The sequence below is a fragment of the Ranitomeya imitator genome, chromosome 3, assembly GCF_032444005.1.
Source record: "Ranitomeya imitator isolate aRanImi1 chromosome 3, aRanImi1.pri, whole genome shotgun sequence".
NCBI lineage: Eukaryota > Metazoa > Chordata > Amphibia > Anura > Dendrobatidae > Ranitomeya > Ranitomeya imitator.
Window position 1 is genome coordinate 468,097,830 of NC_091284.1, and position 21,293 is coordinate 468,119,122.

Below are 21,293 nucleotides of genomic sequence, written 5' to 3' on the forward strand. Positions count from 1 at the left end.
AGTCAGCAAGGAAAGCCAAAACTTGTTCTTGCTGCTCCGGCTTTAAAAGCGGTTTTCCTACTCCCAGAAAAGGGAGCGTTCGAGGCCTTATGTAGCCAGACGACGAACCTGGCTCAACAACTCGAGACTTAGGTGCTATATTGCTTTTCCCACGACCACCTGATGCTCCACCATCATTACCAGCTGGCAATGACCGCCCACGGCCACGACTTCTTCCACCAGACTTCCTCATTGTTTGAAAAACATAACCAAACTAACGGTATTTCTTACTGTAAAACCAGTTACAAGGTGAACTCAAACTTCTGTTGGATTTATATATCCCTTTATAGGTGGGTCAGACTGCATGGAAAATCAGGCCCAATGTATAACAGTACACAGCTTCAGTGGCAGACAGATATGTGTTGTGAATTCCGCTCTTGGGCTCCCTCCAGTGGTTGTAAGTGACACTTTTTGTGAGTTCTGCTCTTGGGCTCCCTCTTGTGGTTTCAAGTGGTATGGCTGCTCCTTGGAGTTAGCTGTCATCAGCTACCTCCACTTATCGTCTCTTCTCCTCTGCTATTTAGGCCTGGCTCTTTCCTTCAGCCAGTGCCACTTGTAAATGGTTCCTGGTTGGATTCCCATCTCTTTGGATTTCCCTGTTATCCTGACCAGTTCAGCAAAGCTAAGTTTTTGCTTGCTCTTTTCTGTCCATAGATTGTGGACTTATCCGTTCTGTGCTTTCTATGTTTGCCCAGCTTATCAGTATGAATTAATTCTGTCTTGCTGGAAGCTCTGGAAGCAGATTTACCCTCCACACCTTTAGTCAGGTGTGGAGATTTTTGTAAACTCTGCGTGGATTTTTTGTAGTGTTTTATACTGACCGCACAGTATTCCATCCTGTCCTATGTATTTAGCTAGACTGGCCTCCTGTGCTCATCCTGGTTTCATTCTATGTATGTCTTTTCCCTCTCCACTCACAGTCATTATTTGTGGGGGGCTAATCTATCCTTTGGGGATTTTCTCTGAGGCAAGATAGCTTTCCTGCTTCTATCTTTAGGGGTAGTTAGCTCTTAGGCTGTGACGAGGTGCATAGGGAGAGTTAGGAGCATCCCACGGCTACTTCTAGTGTTGTGTTGAGCTTAGGGACTGCGGTCAGTACAGTTACCACTTCCTTCAGAGCTCGTTCCATGTTGCTCCTAGACCACCGCATCATAACAGTACAAGTGGCCAAAAATGAATTAAATGCTTCTCAAAAGAAGGAAAAGAAAGTTCTGAACCATTTTTTTTTTGTGCTCTGGTTTGTCTTTTTTTTCCTCTTGATATCTGGGTGGTTCAGGATATATGCTTTGGCATGGATGTTCAGGGTTTGTTTTCTCGTGTGGATCAACTTGCTGCAAGAGTACAGAGTATCCAGGACTATGTTGTCCAGACTCCGGCTTTAGAGCCTAGAATTCCTACTCCTGATTTGTTTTTTGGGGACAGATCCAAGTTTTTGAACTTTAAAAATAACTGCAAATTGTTTTTTGCTTTGAAACCCCGTTCTTCTGGTGATCCCATTCAGCAAGTAAAAATCATCATATCCTTGCTGCGTGGTGACCCTCAAGACTGGGCTTTTTCTCTTGAAACAGGGGATCCGGCATTATTGAATGTTGATGCATTTTTTCAAGCGCTCAGATTATTGTATGACGAACCTAATTCTGTGGATCATGCAGAAAAAACCCTGTTGGCCTTGTGTCAAGGTCAGGAAGCGGCAGAGTTATACTGCCAGAAATTTAGAAAATGGTCTGTGCTCACTAAATGGAATGAAGAGGCTCTGGCTGCTATTTTCAGAAAAGGTCTTTCTGAAGCCCTTAAAGATGTTATGGTGGGCTTTCCTACACCTGCCGGTTTGAGCGAATCTATGTCTCTAGCCATTCAGATTGATTGGCGTCTGCGCGAGCGCAAAGCTGTGCACCATATGGCAGTATCCTCTGAGCAGAGTCCTGAACCTATGCAATGTGATAGGATTTTGACTAGAACAGAACGGCAGGAATTCAGACGTCAGAATAGGCTGGGTTTTTACTGTGGTGATTCTGCTCATGTTATCTCTGATTGCCCTAAGCGTACTAGGAGAGTCGCTAGGTCTGTTACCATTAGTACTATACAGCCTAAATTTCTCTTATCTGTGACCCTGATTTGCTCATTGTCGTCCTTTTCTGTCATGGCATTTGTGGATTCAGGCGCTGCCCTGAACTTAATGGACTTAGAATTCGCCAGGCGCTGTGGTTTTTCCTTGCAGCCTTTGCAGAGCCCTATTCCTTTGAGGGGTATTGATGCTACACCCTTGGCCAAGGATAAACCTCAGTACTGGACACAGATGACTATATACATGGCTCCTGCACATCAGGAAGATTGCCGTTTTCTGGTGTTGCATAACCTGCATGATGTTGTTGTACTGGGTTTTCCATGGTTACAGGAACATAATCCGGTGCTGGATTGGAAAACTATGTCGGTGACTGGTTGGGGTTGTCAAGGAGTACATAGTGACGTTCCTTTGATGTCAATTTCCTCTTCCCCCTCTTCTGAGGTCCCTGAGTTTTTGTCGGATTTCCAGGAAGTATTTGATGAGCCCAAGTTCAGTTCCCTTCCTCTGCACAGGGACTGTGATTGTGCTATTAACTTGATTCCTGGTTGCAAGTTCCCTAAACGCAGGCTTTTCAATCTGTCTGTGCCAGAGCATGCCGCCATGCGGAGTTATGTTAAGGAGTCTTTGGAGAAGGGGCATATTCGGCCCTCTTCGTCACCATTGGGAGCGGGTTTCTTTTTTGTTGCTAAGAAGGATGGCTCCTTGAGACCCTGTATTGATTATCGTCTTCTTAATAAGATCACGGTCAAATTCCAATACCCCTTGCCTTTGCTTACTGATTTGTTTGCTCAGATTAAGGGGGCTAGTTGGTTTACTAAGATTGACCTCCGAGGGGCATATAATCTTGTTCATATTAAACAGGGTGACGAATGGAAAACTGCATTTAATACGCCCGAAGGCCATTTTGAATACCTTGTGATGCCATTTGGGCTCTCTAATGCTCCATCTGTGTTCCAGTCTTTCATGCATGATATTTTCCGCAATTATCTTGATAAATTCATGGTCGTATATTTGGATGATATTTTGATTTTTTCCGATGATTGGGAGTCTCATGTGAAGCAGGTCAGGATGGTGTTCCAGATCCTTCGTGATAATGCTTTGTTTGTGAAGGGGTCTAAGTGCCTATTCGGAGTTCAGAAGGTCTCTTTTTTGGGTTTTATTTTTTCTCCCTCGTCTATAGAAATGGATCCTGTTAAAGTCCAAGCTATTCATGACTGGATCCAACCCACATCTGTGAAAGGCCTTCAAAAAATTTTGGGCTTTGCTAATTTCTATCGCCGTTTCATTGCCAACTTTTCCAGTGTGGTTAAGCCCCTTACTGATTTGACGAAGAAAGGCGCTGATGTGACGAATTGGTCCTCTGAGGCTGTTGAGGCCTTTCAGGAGCTTAAACGCCGATTTACTTCTGCCCCTGTGTTACGTCAGCCGGATGTTTCTCTTCCTTTTCAGGTTGAGGTCGACGCTTCTGAGATTGGGGCAGGGGCCGTTTTGTCTCAGAGGGAGTCTGATAGTTCTTTGATGAAACCGTGTGCTTTTTTTTTCAGAAAGTTTTCGCCTGCGGAACGCAATTATGATGTCGGCAATCGGGAGTTGTTGGCTATGAAGTGGGCATTTGAGGAGTGGCGACATTGGCTTGAGGGAGCTAAACACCGCGTTGTGGTCCTGACCGATCATAAGAATCTGATTTACCTCGAGTCGGCCAAGCGGCTGAATCCTAGACAGGCTCGATGGTCCCTGTTTTTCTCCCGTTTTGATTTTGTGGTCTCATATCTTCCGGGATCTAAGAATGTTAAGGCTGATGCCCTCTCTAGGAGTTTTTCGCCTGATTCTCCTGGAGTCCTTGAGCCGGTTGGCATTCTTAAGGAGGGGGTGATTCTTTCTGCTATCTCCCCTGATTTGCGGCGGGTGCTTCAGGAATTTCAGGCTGATAGGCCTGACTGCTGTCCAGTGGGGAAGCTGTTTGTTCCTGATAGATGGATGAGTAAGGTAATTTCTGAGGTTCATTGTTCAGTGTTGGCTGGTCATCCTGGGATTTTTGGTACCAGAGATTTAGTTGCTAGGTCCTTTTGGTGGCCTTCCTTGTCGCGTGATGTGCGTGCTTTTGTGCAGTCCTGTGGGACTTGCGCCCGGGCCAAGCCTTGCTGTTCCCGCACTTGTGGGTTGCTTTTGCTTTTGCCGGTCCCTGAGAGGCCCTGGACGCATATTTCCATGGATTTTATTTCGGATCTTCCTGTTTCCCAGAAGATGTCTGTTATCTGGGTTGTTTGTGACCGGTTCTCTAAAATGGTCCATCTGGTGCCTTTGCCTAAGTTGCCTTCCTCCTCAGATCTGGTTCCATTATTTTTTCAGCATGTGGTTCGTTTGCATGGCATTCCGGAGAATATTATGTCTGACAGAGGTTCTCAGTTTGTCTCTAGATTTAGGCGGGCCTTTTGTGCTAGGATGGGCATTGATTTGTCTTTTTCTGCGACGTTTCATCCTCAGACTAATGGCCCAACTGAGCGAACTAATCAGACCTTGGAGACCTATTTGAGATGCTTTGTGTCTGCTGATCAGGATGATTGGGTGTCTTTTTTGCCGTTGGCCGAGTTTGCCCTTAATAATCTGGCTAGTTCGGCTAATTTGGTTTCACCTTTCTTTTGTAATTTTGGTTTTCATCCTCGTTTTTCTTCTGGGCAGGTTGAGCCTTCTAATTGTCCTGGTGTTGATTCTATGGTGGACAGGCTGCAGCAGATTTGGACTCATGTGGTGGACAATTTGACGTTGTCTCAGGAAAGGGCTCAACGTTTTGCTAACCGCCGTTGGTGTGTTGGTCCCCGGCTTCGTGTGGAGGATTTGGTTTGGTTGTCTTCTCGTCATGTTCCTATGAAGGTTTCTTCCCCTAAGTTTAAGCCTCGGTTTATTGGCCCTTATAAAATTTCTGAAATTATTAATCCGGTGTCTTTTCATTTGGCTCTTCCAGCCTCTTTTGCCATTCATAATGTTTCCCATAGATCTTTGTTGCGGAGATATGTGGTGCCCGTTGTTCCCTCGGTTGACCCTCCTGCCCCGGTGTTGGTTGAGGGAGAGTTGGAATATGAGGTTGAGAAGATTTTGGATTCTCGTTTTTCGAGGCGGAGGCTTCAGTATCTTGTCAAGTGGAAGGGTTATGGCCAGGAGGATAATTCTTGGGTTGTTGCCTCCGATGTCCATGCCACCGATTTGGTTCGTGCTTTTCATTTGGCTCGTCCTGATCGGCCTGGGGGCTCTGGTGAGGGTTCGGTGACCCCTCCTCAAGGGGGGGGTACTGTTGTGAATTCCGCTCTTGGGCTCCCTCCGGTGGTTGTAAGTGGCACTTTTGTGAGTTCTGCTCTTGGGCTCCCTCTTGTGGTTTCAAGTGGTATGGCTGCTCCTTGAAGTTAGCTGTCATCAGCTGCCTCCACTTATCGTCTCTTCTCCTCTGCTATTTAGGCCTGGCTCTTTCCTTCAGCCAGTGCCACTTGTAAATGGTTCCTGGTTGGATTCACATCTCTTTGGATTTCCCTGTTATCCTGACCAGTTCAGCAAAGCTAAGTTTTTGCTTGCTCTTTTCTGTCCATAAATTGTGGACTTATCCGTTCTGTGCTTTCTATGTTTGTCCAGCTTATCAGTATGAATTAATTCTGTCTTGCTGGAAGCTCTGGGAAGCAGATTTACCCTCCACACGTTTAGTCAGGTGTGGAGATTTTTGTAAACTCTGCATGGATTTTTTGTAGTGTTTTATACTGACCGCACAGTATTCCATCCTGTCCTATCTATTTAGCTAGACTGGCCTCCTGTGCTCATCCTGGTTTCATTCTGTGTATGTATTTTCCCTCTCCATTCACAGTCATTATTTGTGGGGGGCTAATCTATCCTTTGGGGATTTTCTCTGAGGCAAGATAGCTGTCCTGCTTCTATCTTTAGGGGTAGTTAGCTCTTAGGCTGTGACGAGGTGCATAGGGAGAGTTAGGAGCATCCCACGGCTACTTCTAGTGTTGTGTTGAGCTTAGGGACTGCGGTCAGTACAGTTACCACTTCCTTCAGAGCTCGTTCCATGTTGCTCCTAGACCACCGCATCATAGCAGATATGCCACTAACAGGAATGACGCTGATGCAGACACTAACAATTCAAATCTCCCCCTTTTTATTTTTTCTGGGAGAATATTGAAGAAATGTGGCCCACTCTCATACAGTATATGTTCTGTGGCACAAAAATTGAGACAGGTGGCACACACAGGAGTGGCACTGAAGCAGAAATGCCAATCTTAATCTCCCACAATTTTTTTTTTCAGGGAGAATTTAAATGAAATCTGACCCAGTATTACACACTAGGTTTAATGTGGCACACAATTTGAGACAGGTGGCACACACAGGAATGGGACTGAAGCAGAAATGCCAATCTTAATCTCCCACTATTTTTTTTTTCAGGGAGAATTTAAAAGAAATCTGACCCAGTATTACACACTAGGTTTAATGTGGCACACAATTTGAGACAGGTGGCACACACAGGAGTGGCACTGAAGCAGAAATGCCAATCTTAATCTCCCACTATTTTTTTTTTCAGGGAGAATTTAAAAGAAATCTGGCCCAGTATTACACACTAGGTTTAATGTGGCACACAATTTGAGACAGGTGGCACACACAGGAGTGGCACTGAAGCAGAAATGCCAATCTTAATCTCCCACTATTTTTTTTTTTTCAGGGAGAATTTAAAAGAAATCTGACCCAGTTTTACACACTAGGTTTAATGTGGCACACAATTTGAGACAGGTGGCACACACAGGAGTGGCACTGAAGCAGAAATGCCAATCTTAATCTCCCACTATTTTTTTTTTCAGGGAGAATTTAAAAGAAATGTGACCCAGTATTACACACTAGGTTTAATGTGGCACACAATTTGAGACAGGTGCCACACACAGGACTGCCACTGATACAGATTTGCCAATTTTAATCTGCACTCTTTTCTTCTTCAGGGAGACTAGTGAATACATCTGGGCCACTGTATTACAGTATATTTTCTGTGGCAAAAAGTGGCTTGAAGAGATATAACGAAACAAACAAAAAAAAGGGACTGTCCTACAATTACTATCTCCCTGCAGTAATCTCAGCAATGTATGGCAGGCAGCAATAACAAGGAGTGGACTGCTGCACAAAAAAAGTCAACAGTGTGGACAAACAAACAAGGAAACTGTGCAGAAAGGAAGGAGCAACAGGATTTGTGCTTTGAAAAAAGCAGTTGGTTTGCACAGCGGTGTACAAACAGCAATGCAGCTATCTGGGAGCCTTCTAGGGCAGCCCAATGAGCTACAGCGCTGAGGAAAAAAAAATGTAGCCTCCACTGTCACTGCAAACAAAAGGTGGTGTTGGACAGTGGAAATCGCTACAGCACAAGCGGTTTGAGGGTTAATGGACCCTGCCTAACGCTATCCCTGCTTCTGACGAAGCGGCAGCATCCTCTCCCTATGCTCAGATCAGCAGCAGTAAGATAGCGGTCGGCGGGAACGCCCCTTTATAGCCTCTGTGACATCGCAGAAAGCAAGCCAATCACTGCAATGCCCTTCTCTAAGATGGTGGGGACTGAGACCTATGTCATCACGCTGCCCACACTCTGCGTCCACCTTCATTGGCTGAGAAATGGCGCTTTTCGCATCATTGAAACGCGACTTTGGCGCGAAAGTCGCGTACCGCATGGCCGACCCCACACAGGGATCGGGTCGGGTTTCATGAAACCCGACTTTGCCAAAAGTCGGCGACTTATGAAAATGACCGACCCGTTTCGCTCAACCCTACTGAGGACTATAACTTTTTTATCTTTTCGCTGATGATGCTGTATGACAGCTCATTTTTTGCGGGACAAGATGACGTTTTCAGCGGTACCATGGTTATTTATATCAGTCTTTTTGATCGCGTGTTATTCCACTTTTTGTTTGGCGGTATGAGAATAAAGCGTTGTTTTTTGCCTCGTTTTTTTTTTTTTTACAGTGTTCACTGAAGGGGTTAACTAGTGATATAGTTTTATAGGTGGGGTCGTTACGCATGCGGCGATACTTAATATGTGTACTTTTATTGTTTTTTTTATTTAGATAAATAAATGTATTTATGTGAAGAATATTTTTGGGGGGAATTTGTTTTGGAATTTAAAAAAAAAAAAATTTACACATGTGATTATTTTTTTTTTACACTATAACATTGCCCCAGGGGAGCCCCCTCCCTGCGCGATGCTTCCCTATACCGCCGGCACACCGCGATCATGTTTGATCGCGGTGTGCCGGGGGTTAATGTGCCAGGGGCGGTCCGTGACCGCTCCTGGCACAAAGTGCCAGATGTCAGCTGCGATATTCAGCTGACACCGGGCCGTGATCGACCACGCTCCCCCCGTGAGCGCGGCCAATCGCTATGACGTACTATCCCGTCGGTGGTCATACGGGCCCACCCCACCTCGACGGGATAGTACGTCATATGTCAGAAAGGGGTTAAGAAAACAGTAAGGCTGGGTTCACATTGCGTTGGTGCAGTCCGTTCAACACATGCATTAAATGGACTGCACCAACGCTAGTGCCTTTTAAAGATCGCGTTATGCGATCGCGATAGCGCAGATGCTCCACCTACACTATCGGTGATGGACCCGGGAAAACTGCAGACCGCGTCTGAGGGTCCGTCACAGAATGACAGCACATCGCTAACGCATGCCGATTATGACATGCGTTAGCGATGCGCTAAATAATGGCAGTCAATGGGTGCGCTAACGCATCCGTTACATAGCGTTAGTGCCACTGTGTAACGGATGCCGTCAGCGGATTGCCATTAACGCAATGTGAACCCTGCCTAATCTACATATCAGAAAAAAATGTTTCACGTTACAAAATAGTTTTTATTGAACCAAAATAATTTCACATGCGAAATAGAAACCAAAATATGAGCAGAAATTAAATGTGATTGATATTAGACTCTTGTTGATACGATTTTTCAGGGTTGTCCTTATATAGCATCCCACTGTAATCTACTGTCATTGAGTCATTCCAAAATCCCTGGTAGCAGTGTTCCATTACTTTAATGTCCTGGTGAAACCGCTCCCCTTGTTCATCGAATACATCCCCAAGATTTTGAGGGAGGAAATCTAAATGTGAATGCAAAAAGTGCATTTTCAGAGACATGCGACATCCAAGACACTGGTATGCATTTAGCAGTTCTTCAACATCTTCAACATATTCTGGAGATTTTTTTTTTCCTAAGAAGTTTTCACAGATCCACTTGATGTGTTTTCAAAATCTCAATTACTTATCATTTAGAGTTCCTTCAAACACATCATTTCTCATAAGCTCTCTGATCTGAGGACCAACAAATAGTTTTGCTGGTGAAATGCTGGAGAATTTCTGTGAAATGTACTGGAACCCTTGTGAATTTGTCTTTGCCATGGCTTTCACAAAGTTTTTAATCAATCCCAACTTTATATGTAGTGGTGGAAGAAAGATTTTTGTTGGAGCAACTAAAGGATTATGCTGGACATTGTCTCTACCTGGAGCATAGATGTTTCTCTGTCTCCAATCACGATGAACATAATGCTCTAGTGTATTTCTACTGTGCGAGAAACACAAGAAGCGGCTGTGCTCTGTGGGGCGACAGGGCTCTGTGGTATGGTGGTGGCGGGGCTCTGTGGTGGTGGTGGGGCTCCGCCGGCATTTTGTCAAAGCCCGGAAGCCCCTGCAGCTCCGTTGCTGCAATGCAGTGGCTCGGGGAAAATGGCCGCCGGGGGGTGGCGCAGATTCAGATCTCGGCAACGAGATCCCGTCCAGAGATCTGAGCCTGAGCATGCACCGCCCCTGACGACCATTTTGCTGGAGGCCACCGCACCGCATCGCAGCAACGGATATGCGGAGGCCTACGGGCTTTGACAAAACGCTGGCGGAACCCCACCGCCACCACACCACAGAGCACTGCCACAGCTGCACCGGCCTGGGAAGGGAGGCTGCATTGGGACCGCTGCCAATGGGACCCCTGCCACAGGATTTGTAAGTATATTCCTACCATAAGATGCACCCCCATTTTCCCCAAAAGATTTTTTGGGAAACCGTGCGTCTTATGGTTCGAAAAACACGGTACATACTCATCTTAACTTGAGGTCTCCATCTCTTCGCCAGTAGCTTCAGCTCCATAGTCTTCATATTCTACTTCATTTTCATCTAATCCAGACAGTGGTGGCACAGAAACTGGCAAGGTACCATCATGTGGAACTGGCCTAATCGCAGATTCAAGTTCAGGGTAATTAATCTTATGTTCGTTCGAAGTAGAAAAGTCCTTCAGTTTGACAAAACTAAAGTAGCAGTCATCACTATGATTTTTGGGTTCTCTCCAAATCATGGTAACAGCAAATTGCATAGCCACTTTCCTCATATTCAACCAGTCACGAAGACCATTTGAACAACTCAAGCATATCACATGAGGGGCTCAGCTTTTGTTTTGATCATCAAGTTGACACTTAAAGTATATCTGGTATATCTTTTTAATATAATGAGTGATTGAATGTACTTGGCCTTTTGTTGTAAAAGAACCATACACATAGCAGATTCTGTTCGGATGATTGATACACTGTCCGGACATTTTGCTCCTTTAAATCAGATCAAACAGTATAGTAAGTTCAGTTCAATGGTGGTGACAAACTAAAAAAAAATTGCAATGAGCTGACCGACTATTTGTAGATATTTTCCCAGAGATGTCAGAGGCAGCTTGTATTTAGAACTGATTTTACTGGAGTTAATCTGGTAGAGAACTATATACAGTTGTGAGGTAATGGGTCAGCCTATTCCTTACAGATGAACATTTGCAGACAGGCAGTTTGTCAGTGTGAAATTGGCTGCTTTCAGGTTCTCTCTCTGTGGAGACCCTCACTCAATTACACCTCAGTGGCTGAGCTGTTTTCTTCCCTATGAGGTGACTTGCCCTCCCAAAAATGCAGTGAAAATCCTCTCACAATGGCGGCTGTCCACTGCACTCCCATCTATCTCCCTATGGCAGGGCTCAGATTCCTGTAGAGGCTTGTCTCCTGTCAGAGTCTCACATACCAGTCCTTGCTGCCATCACCATCCTTTTCTGACTAACTCAGATCTTACTGCCTCATAATAGTTACAGTAGCTCCTCCCCATAACTTGTGACTTTCTGAGAAGCAGTCATTGGTTGACTGCACTGTCAATACTCCTTCCCATAAAACTCAGTAAAACCTTTACTGATGTTGTCCCTGTAAGAAAATTCAAAATTAAGTAAGACAAGCAAAGAAATGGGAATAACAAAAGAAAAACCACATACATTGAAAATGCAGAAATAACATAATATCAAAAATACTTCTATCTCAGAAACTTTATGTGATAGAGCAAAACTAAGCATATTTTTGGAATCGGCACATCAAACTCCATAAAACAGACATATTACCTTTGCTGGTGATTTTTTGTGTTGACCAGTGTTATATGGGGTAATTCAACTTTTATCTACACAGAACATGAGGTACATGCATCAGCTTCTTAATACAGCATAACAGGAAGTCTAAAATACCTTTTTACCAGAGAAAATGAAACCAAAGTACAACAAGTATATGTGTAAGGGGGACGACCGCACCGTGGGTACCTGCTTGCCGGGGCCAAAACTGTCGTGGCTGCATCCCTAATTTCCAGGGGGAAGCTAGAGTGAGGCAGACCATCCTCCTGACCGAGGGGGGCGGGGATATAAAAGGAGAAAGCATGCACAGCAGAAAAGCTTGGCGCCAACGGAGGGCAGCACACAGTAAGGCGAGCAGCGCGCTCTGCTTCCCCTCCCCACTGAGCACTGGCGCTGCAATAGGGCCCCACCACCCACAGAGGGTCCACTGCCAGGAGAGAAGCCGGGCATTCTGCAGCAGTCCAGAGAGAGGGACTGCTGTGCTGAGGGGAGATGTGTTCTCAGCAGCAGCTCAGGGAAAGACTTGACGGGAACTGATAGTGTGCAATGGGGCTCATTGAGTGCTGTGGACTGGGAGCATCCGTACAGCACAAGCCCACGCCCAAGCACCACCACCGCTAACAGAGAGCAGCGGGGCTCAGTGAGTGCTGTGGCGGGGGAGCATCCGTACAGCGCATGCCCAAGCACCACCACTGCTAACAGAGACTGTGAGGAGAGACGTGCAGAGTGCCCGTTGATCACCATGGAGTGAGGTGTGAAATATTCCGGGCAAGTAAGTACTGTAAGCATGTTGCTAGAGAGAGATCGGGTGCAGCACCCCGCTGGAGAAGCAGCGCAACAGTGGTTGTCGGCGCTTCAGTCTTGGCAGGAGCAGGCACAACATAGAGAGAAGAGTGCAGCGCACCCAGTAGCTGACATAGATCTAGGTGCCGTGTGCTTCATGACCATGAATACAGCGCACATGCCGCAAATAGAGAATCGAGTACTGAATAGACTTGCGTAACCCACATTACCAACACTTTCCTGCTCACGGGAGACTCTGACTTTGCCAGTGTATATTTGCAGAGCCACATTGGGCTTGTACAGTACTGTGGCCTGCACCCTTATCAACCACTGTAGCATATGGACTAGGCTCAGCGGAAGGTACCGGACACCAACTGCTGCTGCCAGAAGACAGGGCATTGATGCCCACAGGACTCCATTGGAAGAGACCGCGTCAGCCGTTGGCGGCGCCATTGACTTCGTAGGAGAAGTCACATTTTAAGGAACTTATTATACAAGTGTTTCACAAGAACTGTTGTTATTTGATCCGTTGTTCTTCAACTCACAATATCCTTTGCCATTTGAACTGTTTAATCCCCAGTTTAACCCTTTACCTCCCTGCGTGGAGTATTGCCCTGTTGTTAAACTTGTTAACCCTTGATCTGCCTCCTTTCCGTCACTGCATCCCGATCACCTGCTCACATATGCATTACATTCAACTAAGCATATAACAGTAACAACATCACCATGTACTGTCAGAAAAGTGTAAACTCCTCCTGCACACAAATAAGTCTGTATCTGTTGCATATCTGCCAACACTATACCCATCATTGATAGTTAACAGGTTAATGGTCTACAGGATAGGGGACAAAAAATACTTCCCTTGCCCCAGGTTCTGGCAACCTACTCTACAACGCTGAAATGTACTGCTGCTGCACATAATCATTTTATTACTGTACTATGATATCTGAATTTTGTCTTGAATAAGTCAGGATAAAGATACCAATGTCACACTTCAACATGAAATATACAGGAAAGGCGTAAGTAAGCATTATATTTGGTTATATGAGCTTTCCAGGAACAAATGTTTAGAAATGAGCTATAAATAAAAAATTATAAAATATACTGATTTGGTTGTATCAGCCCAGATGCCCTGAGTGTCTGGCTCTGTCCTCGGTATACGGCAGAATTTCCTGTGTTGGCACACATTCTGAGCAGAATGTGAAGTGGGCCAAAAAACTGCTCATTTCAATAGGTAAGCCAACAGCCTATTTTCTGTCACTGTATAAACTGAATAGGGGACAGTCTGCTTATTAGAATAAGCAGCCAGCCCCCTTTATATACTGCTCCACTGACATGCTGACACAGGAAATGTTCTGTTTCAGCCACAGGATGGGAAGCATAATCTAGTAAAACCAACTTAGGCTGGTTTCACATTTGCGTTTAAAAACGCAGCGTTTTAAACGCAAATGCGTTTGGTGAAAAAACGCATTTAAACGCGTTTAAACGCTGCGTTTTTTAGACGCATGCGTTTTTGCATGTTTTAATACAAATGCGGCATTTTGACGCGTTTACATGCATTTTTTCCTGCGTTAGCGTTCAACTCTCGCTTCCTAAAACTCAATGTAGACAAAACCAAACTCATCATCTTTCCTCCATCTAGCGTATCTCCCCTACCCGACCTATCTATTATAGTAAACGGCATCACGCTCTCTCCCGCACCTGAAATCCGCTGCAGTAACTCTCGACTCTGCCCTGTCCTTCAAACCACACGTCCAAACTCTTGCCACCTCCTGTCACCTCCAACTCAAAAATATTTCCAAAATCCGTCCCTTCCTCAGCCCTCAATCTACTAAAACTCTTGTGCATGCCCTCATTATCTCTCACCTTGATTAATGCAAAACCCTCCTCTGTGGCCTCCCCGCTAACTCTTGCACCACTTCAGTCTGTCCTCAACTCTCCTGCCCGACTAATCTACCTCTCTCCTCACTACTCCCCTGTTTCTCCCCTCTGTAAATGCCTCCACTGGCTCTGAACTCCCCAACGAATCCAGTTCAAACTACTAACATTGACCTACAAAGCCATCCACAACCTGTCTCCTCCCTATATCTCTGAACAAATCTCCCAATATCCTCCCTCACATAATCTTCAATCCTTCCAAGACCTCCTACTCTCCTCCACACTTTTTCGTTCCTAATACAACCACCTCCAAGATTTTCCCAAATATCCCCCATACTCTGGAATTCCACACCTCAACACGTCCGATTATCCACCACCTTGGAACCTTCAGATGGAACCTGAAAACCCATCTCTTCAGGAAAGCTTATGTAGTAAGATGCAGGTACTGAGTGTGTCATCACGGAACAGACAGACCAACAGTTGAGGGATTTATTAACAGGAATCAGGTTCTCCTCGCAGGGACGAAGAAGTGGAATATAACTAACAATATAACAGTGCAAAAATATGGGAGTCAAACAGTGTAACAGTAGAAAATGGAATTTCTTGGGAAAAAAACACTTATCAGTCTGATGAGGACTTGCTTGAAGGGTCGTCTTCTCCAATGTAGGCGTCGAGATACAGTGGCACTTGTCGTCCCTCTGTTGTCCATGGGCTGAGTAGTCTGTAGGAACTCGCTGCCTGGGGTTTCGAGAGTTAATGTAGTATACACTGGCTCTGAGTCTTTAGCTTTTGCAGCACAGCCTATCCTGGGAAAACGATGGTCAGTCTATTAATAAGTCTCTCAACAGGAATCAAGGGCTCTGCACTGGTACAGTGGGTACCAGGGGTCACAGTCTCTGCACGGGCCACAGTCTCCGCACGGGTATCAAGGCGCCCCTCTCCAGTCACAGCAGAGTCTGCTTTATGTACTCACAAGATGCAGTCTTTTTGGGCGATCTCCCTGTATTTGTCCTCTGACCGGGAGCTCTCCCTCTTTCCCGGAGTGCAGCTGCGTCCTGCTCTGACCGCTGCTCACACTGCTCTGACCGCTGCTCTGACCACTGCTCACGCTGCTCTGTGCCTTGCGCGTGCCTTTCCCGCTCTCTGCCCGGCTTCCTTCCTGTCCCGGTCTCTAAGTCTGACCCCCGGGGAACCTGTAGCACAGCTCAATGGTTCCAAGCACGGAGCCGAGAAGGTAACCGCCTCCGGACTCTTCTTGTGCTTCACATCCTTACACTTACAGCCTGCAATAACCATTGTGCTGCCTCACCACCACCCGAGCTGCTGCCTCACCACCACCAGTGCTGCTACACCCCCGACCTTCTGTGTCTTCCCCATTATCCCATTATCCCGTAGAATGTAAGTCCACAAGGACAGGGTCCTCTCCCCTCTGTACCAGTCTGTCATCATAAATTTTTTACTGTAAATGATATCTATAACTTTATATGTAATCCCTTCTCATGTACAGCACCATGAAATTAATGGTGCTGTATAAATAAATAATAACAATAATAATAAGCACGTCATGACAGCAGCTTCCTGGAGGAATAAAGTTGATTTTCTCCCCACTGCCGCCTTTTTTGAACTGTGGCAGAACACCCTCATAACGCTACCAATCTGCAGATTAAGGCTGGTTTCAGACATCAGCTTTTCTGGTACTATCCTTTTCATTATTTTGATTTTGGACTCTATAATCAAGTTGCTTTTTCACATGTCCTTTTTTGCATACCTATTGTCCTCACAAAAAGAAATCTCCTTACTTTGATTCATGTTGCAGATCAATTTGGCCAATGCAAGTCAATGGTCCCATAAAAAAACCCAGAAAGAACACAGATGTCATCTGAATACCGTCAGTATTTTACTGTTTAATGGGTATGAGAAGCTAAGACTTTTTTTTCTCTACGAATAAGAAAAATGGATGCAACGCAAGGCTCAAAAATGGGTCAAACACACTAAAAAAAATGGACCATTTTTTCTTTCTCAAGAAAAATCTGACAAATGAAACCAGCCCATCTGAGAAGTGCAATTTTCAACTCAATTAAGAGAAAGGTTCAATTAGAAAAATCTGATCATTTGACGTAAATAAAAATGATTAAAAACATTTAAAAATATAAAAATAATTTTGGCATTCCAGTGTTTGACAGATTTTTTCATAGGTTTGTTTGAAGTTCTTGATTAATTGCCGATGAATTCTTGTTAGGAACTAAGAAATGCCTAGAGATGAAAGAAAACTTCATTCGAGAGCTTCAAAGAAGGCGTACAGGTGAAGTGTTTTATTTGCTAAATTCTCAGTGTATATTTGTATCAATCAAACACTACAAAAACAATGAAGTAAGAAGTGCAAATGTTTGCATTTTCCTATAAAACTGAGTAGAGTAGGCATGTATTATTTATTTAATTAGGACAATCATTGTAATTACTGGCCAATATAAAGAATAAACCTTAGGCAGGCATACTGGAGAAAGTCAAGAGGGGGTTACGTGTGCAAAAATAGAATGCGAACTCCATTCTGTTTTAGGGGTTGTCCTTTGAAAACAAGTTATTTTCTATCCAGATAATAGGTGATAACTTATAAATTGAAGGAGGTTAATCCGATGGGACCCGCACCAGTCGGCAGATTGAGGCAGTTTTATCCTTGCTAGAATAGAGTGACAGAGCATACACTCAACTGTTACTCTAACTATTCCCTATGTGGCTGCCAAGCGCAGTGCCTGGCTATTTCGAGCAGCCTCATTGAGAATGAATGGAGCAGTGATTAGGTATCCTACCAGTCTGCAATGAAGATAACATTGCCTTGTTGAGGATATAAATGCCTTGTTCTAATAATCAGTGAGGGTCTCCACATTCAGTTCTCCACTGATCAATAAGTTATCACCTATTCAGAGGATTGGTTGATAACTTGTTTTCCCTTTTAATAGCTATTTAATCAAGAGTGATAGACTCATTACAAAGTTTATTCCATTACTAATTTTCAACCAAGAGACCATTGGTGCCCTTTTTTGAAAATACGATATCGGCACCCTTGCCCTTGTGCAGCTTTACAGGCTACTTCTATGGTGTCCATCTCATGTGTTTGAAGAGATCATGGAGTCTGCCCAATGTCTGGGTGGGGACACAGTATGAGGAGCGAGGGGAAAATGTATGAGGACAGTATGGGGGTGAAGGGATGGGTGCAGACACAGTATGGGGAGTCAGAGGGATGTGTGAGGAGGTAGTACGGAAAGTGAGAGGGTAAATGTATGAGGAGGGAGAAACCTGTGAGGAGACAGTTTGGGGGGGAAAAGTGTCAGTAGGCACAGAATAGAGACTGAGTAGTGTGGGGGTGTAGCATGGGGCAACAGTGTAAGGGCACAGCCAGGAGGTGACAGTATACCAAGGGGTGGGGAGTGTGATGAGGGGGTACAGTTTAGAGACTGGGCCTCAGACGGGGGGACTCAGAGTGAGAAGTGATAGAACAGTGTGAAGAGGGGTCCCAGCATGGAAAGGAGGGAGCAGTGTGGAGAGCATGTCCCATAACAGGGACAGCGTGGGGTCATATTTTGTGCAGGGAATATAGTAAGGGGCAATTATTTATTCAGGGGCTCAGTATAGTGCAAATACTTTTACTTGGGAGCATTATAATGACACTGTTATCATTAAGGGCTTTGTGTAGAGATGTGATGCAGAAGACCAGAGAAGATGGAAGTCTGCAGAGAAGAGCTGTGGATGAGAAAACTCATTGAGTCTGGAGAAGATGAAGACGAAAAGAAAGAGAACGACTCCAGAGACAACGTCATCTAAAAGGTACCTGGATGTAATTTTTTTGTGATACTAATTCTCATATTTTTAGTTATTTTAGGAGCATTAAAGGGGTTGTCCAAGTTTGTGATGAGTCTGCAGTCATTCTATGTGACTGCAGACTGCTGTCAGGATTCTCTGGTGCCGATGATTTCCATACATGTGGTCACGTGCTGACTAGAAATGCGTGGCCTCACTCAATGAAAATGAATTGAGCGAGGCCGGACACGTCTAGTCAGAATGTGGCCAGAAGTATACAAAAGGGAGTATCCTAAATGTGTGCAGTGCATGCACTGTGATAATTCAGAAGCCTGCAGCCACCTATAGTGACTGCAGATTTTCATCTCAAACCTGGACGCACCCTTTAGTTATAAAATGAAGCCCTGCAGCTAATCCTAACAGCGTGTAGTATGTTCACTGTCAGGATTCAGCTCTGCTTGCTGGTTCCAGCAGTCATCACATGACCACTTCACTCATAAGCGATTTGCTTCTCTTCCTGCTTCTCTCAGTTTTCACTGAACATTGAGTTAGGGAGAGCAGCTTGTCGGCACGTGACTAAGTGTGAAAATCACATATGTGTTTGGGAAGGGGGGGTGAAGCCAATCTGAATTCTTGCCCCGGATGCCAGAAAACCTAGATACACCTCTGATTGGTTTATCTTAAAAATAAAACTAAAAGTCATTGATGTGTGGTAGTTTTTGTCATTTCTCATCCCTCCATTTAGCTGTTTGTCAAGATGTACTTGCTTTTTATTCCATTTTTATTGTAGGCAAAGTAACCAAAAAATTCTGTTATTTTTTTTGTTTAATGCACCTGCAGCGCCCCAGAGTCCTGGTCGTTGCAGTAATGTCATTCTTCCACCAGGGGGAGTGATGTTACGTCTGATGGCACCAAAGGAGTTCACCTTGCCAGGTATCACAGCCACACACACACTTCACACGCCAGTCCACCAGGGGGAGGTAGGGGTTCTATCTACTAGGCCACTCCTCACACAGGGTAAAAGTGGTGGGTTGGTTAGGAAGTTAGGCAGAAGGAGGAGGGAAGGGTTCCTGGCTGGAGGCTGACGAGGAAAGATCTCCAGGTCGAGCTGGCTGGAGTGATCTCCAGTCAGATCCAGACTGTGGTCTGAGGAGGACAGAAATTACATGGAGCTGCACCTGTAACCCATTCGGCAGCATCCTAAGAAAGGACACGAAAGGCATTGTGTTGTAGGGAGAGAGTCACGAAGTCACAGCAAAAGGAGAACAAAAACCAGAAGGAGTCCTGTCCTGAGAGAGGCTGCCTCCTTCTGGAGCGCGGGCCGGTGGCCGGAACACCGAGGGAGTAATAGACTCTACGCTTTACTTCAGAGACTGGCAGGGCAGTCAGTTCCAAGTTGACTGTCCGACCTAAACACCTAAGCAGACACGGTGGCAATTGTGGAGGAGGGGCGTCTCTAGGGTCCCTATAAAATAGCCTCAGGCATCACCATCATACGGGTTTGTCCTATCCATCTGGGGGACAGAGAGAGAGAAGTAACAACAGTGAGGACCTTATGGTAGCTTATGCAAGTAGGGACCTACTACGTTACTGTGCGCAAAGGGAAGGCTACTGATTTCCACCTGGATAAGGGGACTCTGAAATTGCCATCAGACCGGCCGGACCCTGCGCAATCTTGCCTTGCGCAGGTGTGTACTACGGAGGACAGAGAATGAACTTCAATCCAATATTGCGGCCAGCATGCAGCCAGCGGGTAAGGAAAGGGTGAATCAAACACCCAAAAACTCCGCCCATATGAACGAAAACCGGTCCCGCCAAATTCAAGTGACAGGTTCCCTTTTAATTTTGTAGAAAAAAAGCAGATCACAGACATGGCACAAAACTAAAGTTATTTCAAATGGCAACTTTATGGCTTTAAGAAACACTAAAAGAAATCACGAACAAAAAATGTGGTAGTCAGTAATGGTTACTTTTTTAACCAAGCATAGGGGAAAAATTATGGAATCACTCAATTCTGGGTAAAAAATTATGGAATCATGAAAAACAATCAAACAAACAAAAAAACACTCCAAAACTTCACTAGTATTTTGTTGTGCCTCCTCTGGCTTTTATAAACAGCTTGCAGTCTCTGAGGCATCGACTTAATGAGTGTCAAACAGCACTCTTCATCAATCTGGCTCCAACGTTCTCTGATTGCTGTTGCCAGATCAGCTTTGCAGATTGGAGCCTTGTCATGGACCATTTTCTTCAACTTCCGCCAAAGATTTTCAATTGGATTGAGATCCGAACTATTTGCAGGCCATGACATTGACCTTATGTGTCTTTTTTGAAGGAATGTTTTCACTGTTTTGCTCTATGGCAGGATGCATTATCATCTTGAAAAATGATTTCATCATCCCCAAACATCCTTTCAATTGATGGGATAAGAAAAGTGTCCAAAATATCAACATAAACTTGTGCATTTATTGAAGATGTAATGACAGCCGTCTCCCCAGTGCCTTTACCTGACATGCAGTCCCATATCATCAATGACTGTGGAAATTTGCATGTTCTCTTCAGGCAGTCATCATTAATTATTAATCTCATTGGAACAGCACCAAACAAAAGTTCCAGCATCATCACCTTGCCCAATGCAGATTTGCGATTCATCACTGAATATGACTTTCATCCAGTCATCCACAATCCACAACTGCTTCTCCATAGCCCATTGTAACCTTGTTTTTTTTGTTTAGATGTTAATGATGGCTTTTGTTTAGCTTTTCTGTATGTAAATCCCATTTCCTTTAGGCGGTTTCTTACAGTTCGGTCACAGACCTTGACTCCAGTTTCCACCCATTCGTGCCTCATTTGTTTTGTTGTGTATTTCCTGTTTTGGAGACATATTGCTTTAAGTTTTTGGTCTTGACGCTTTGATGTCTTCCTTGGTCTACCAGTATGTTTGCCTTTAACAACCTTCCCATGTTGTTTGTATTTGGTCCAGATTTTAGACAGAGCTGACTGTGAACAACCAACATCTTTTGCAACATTGTGTGATGATTTACCCTCTTTTAAGAGTATGATAATCCTCTCCTTTGTTTCAATTGACATCTTTCGTGTTGGAGCCATAATTCAAGTCAGTCCACTTGGTGCAACAGCTTTCCAAGGTGTGATCACTCGTTTTTAGATGCAGACTAACGAGCAGAACTAATTTGATGCAGGTGTTATTTTGGGGTTTAAAAATTTACAGGGTGATTCCACAATTTTTTCCTCAGAATTGTGTGATTCCATAATTTTTCCCCTATGCTTGGTTAAAAAAAAAGTATCCATT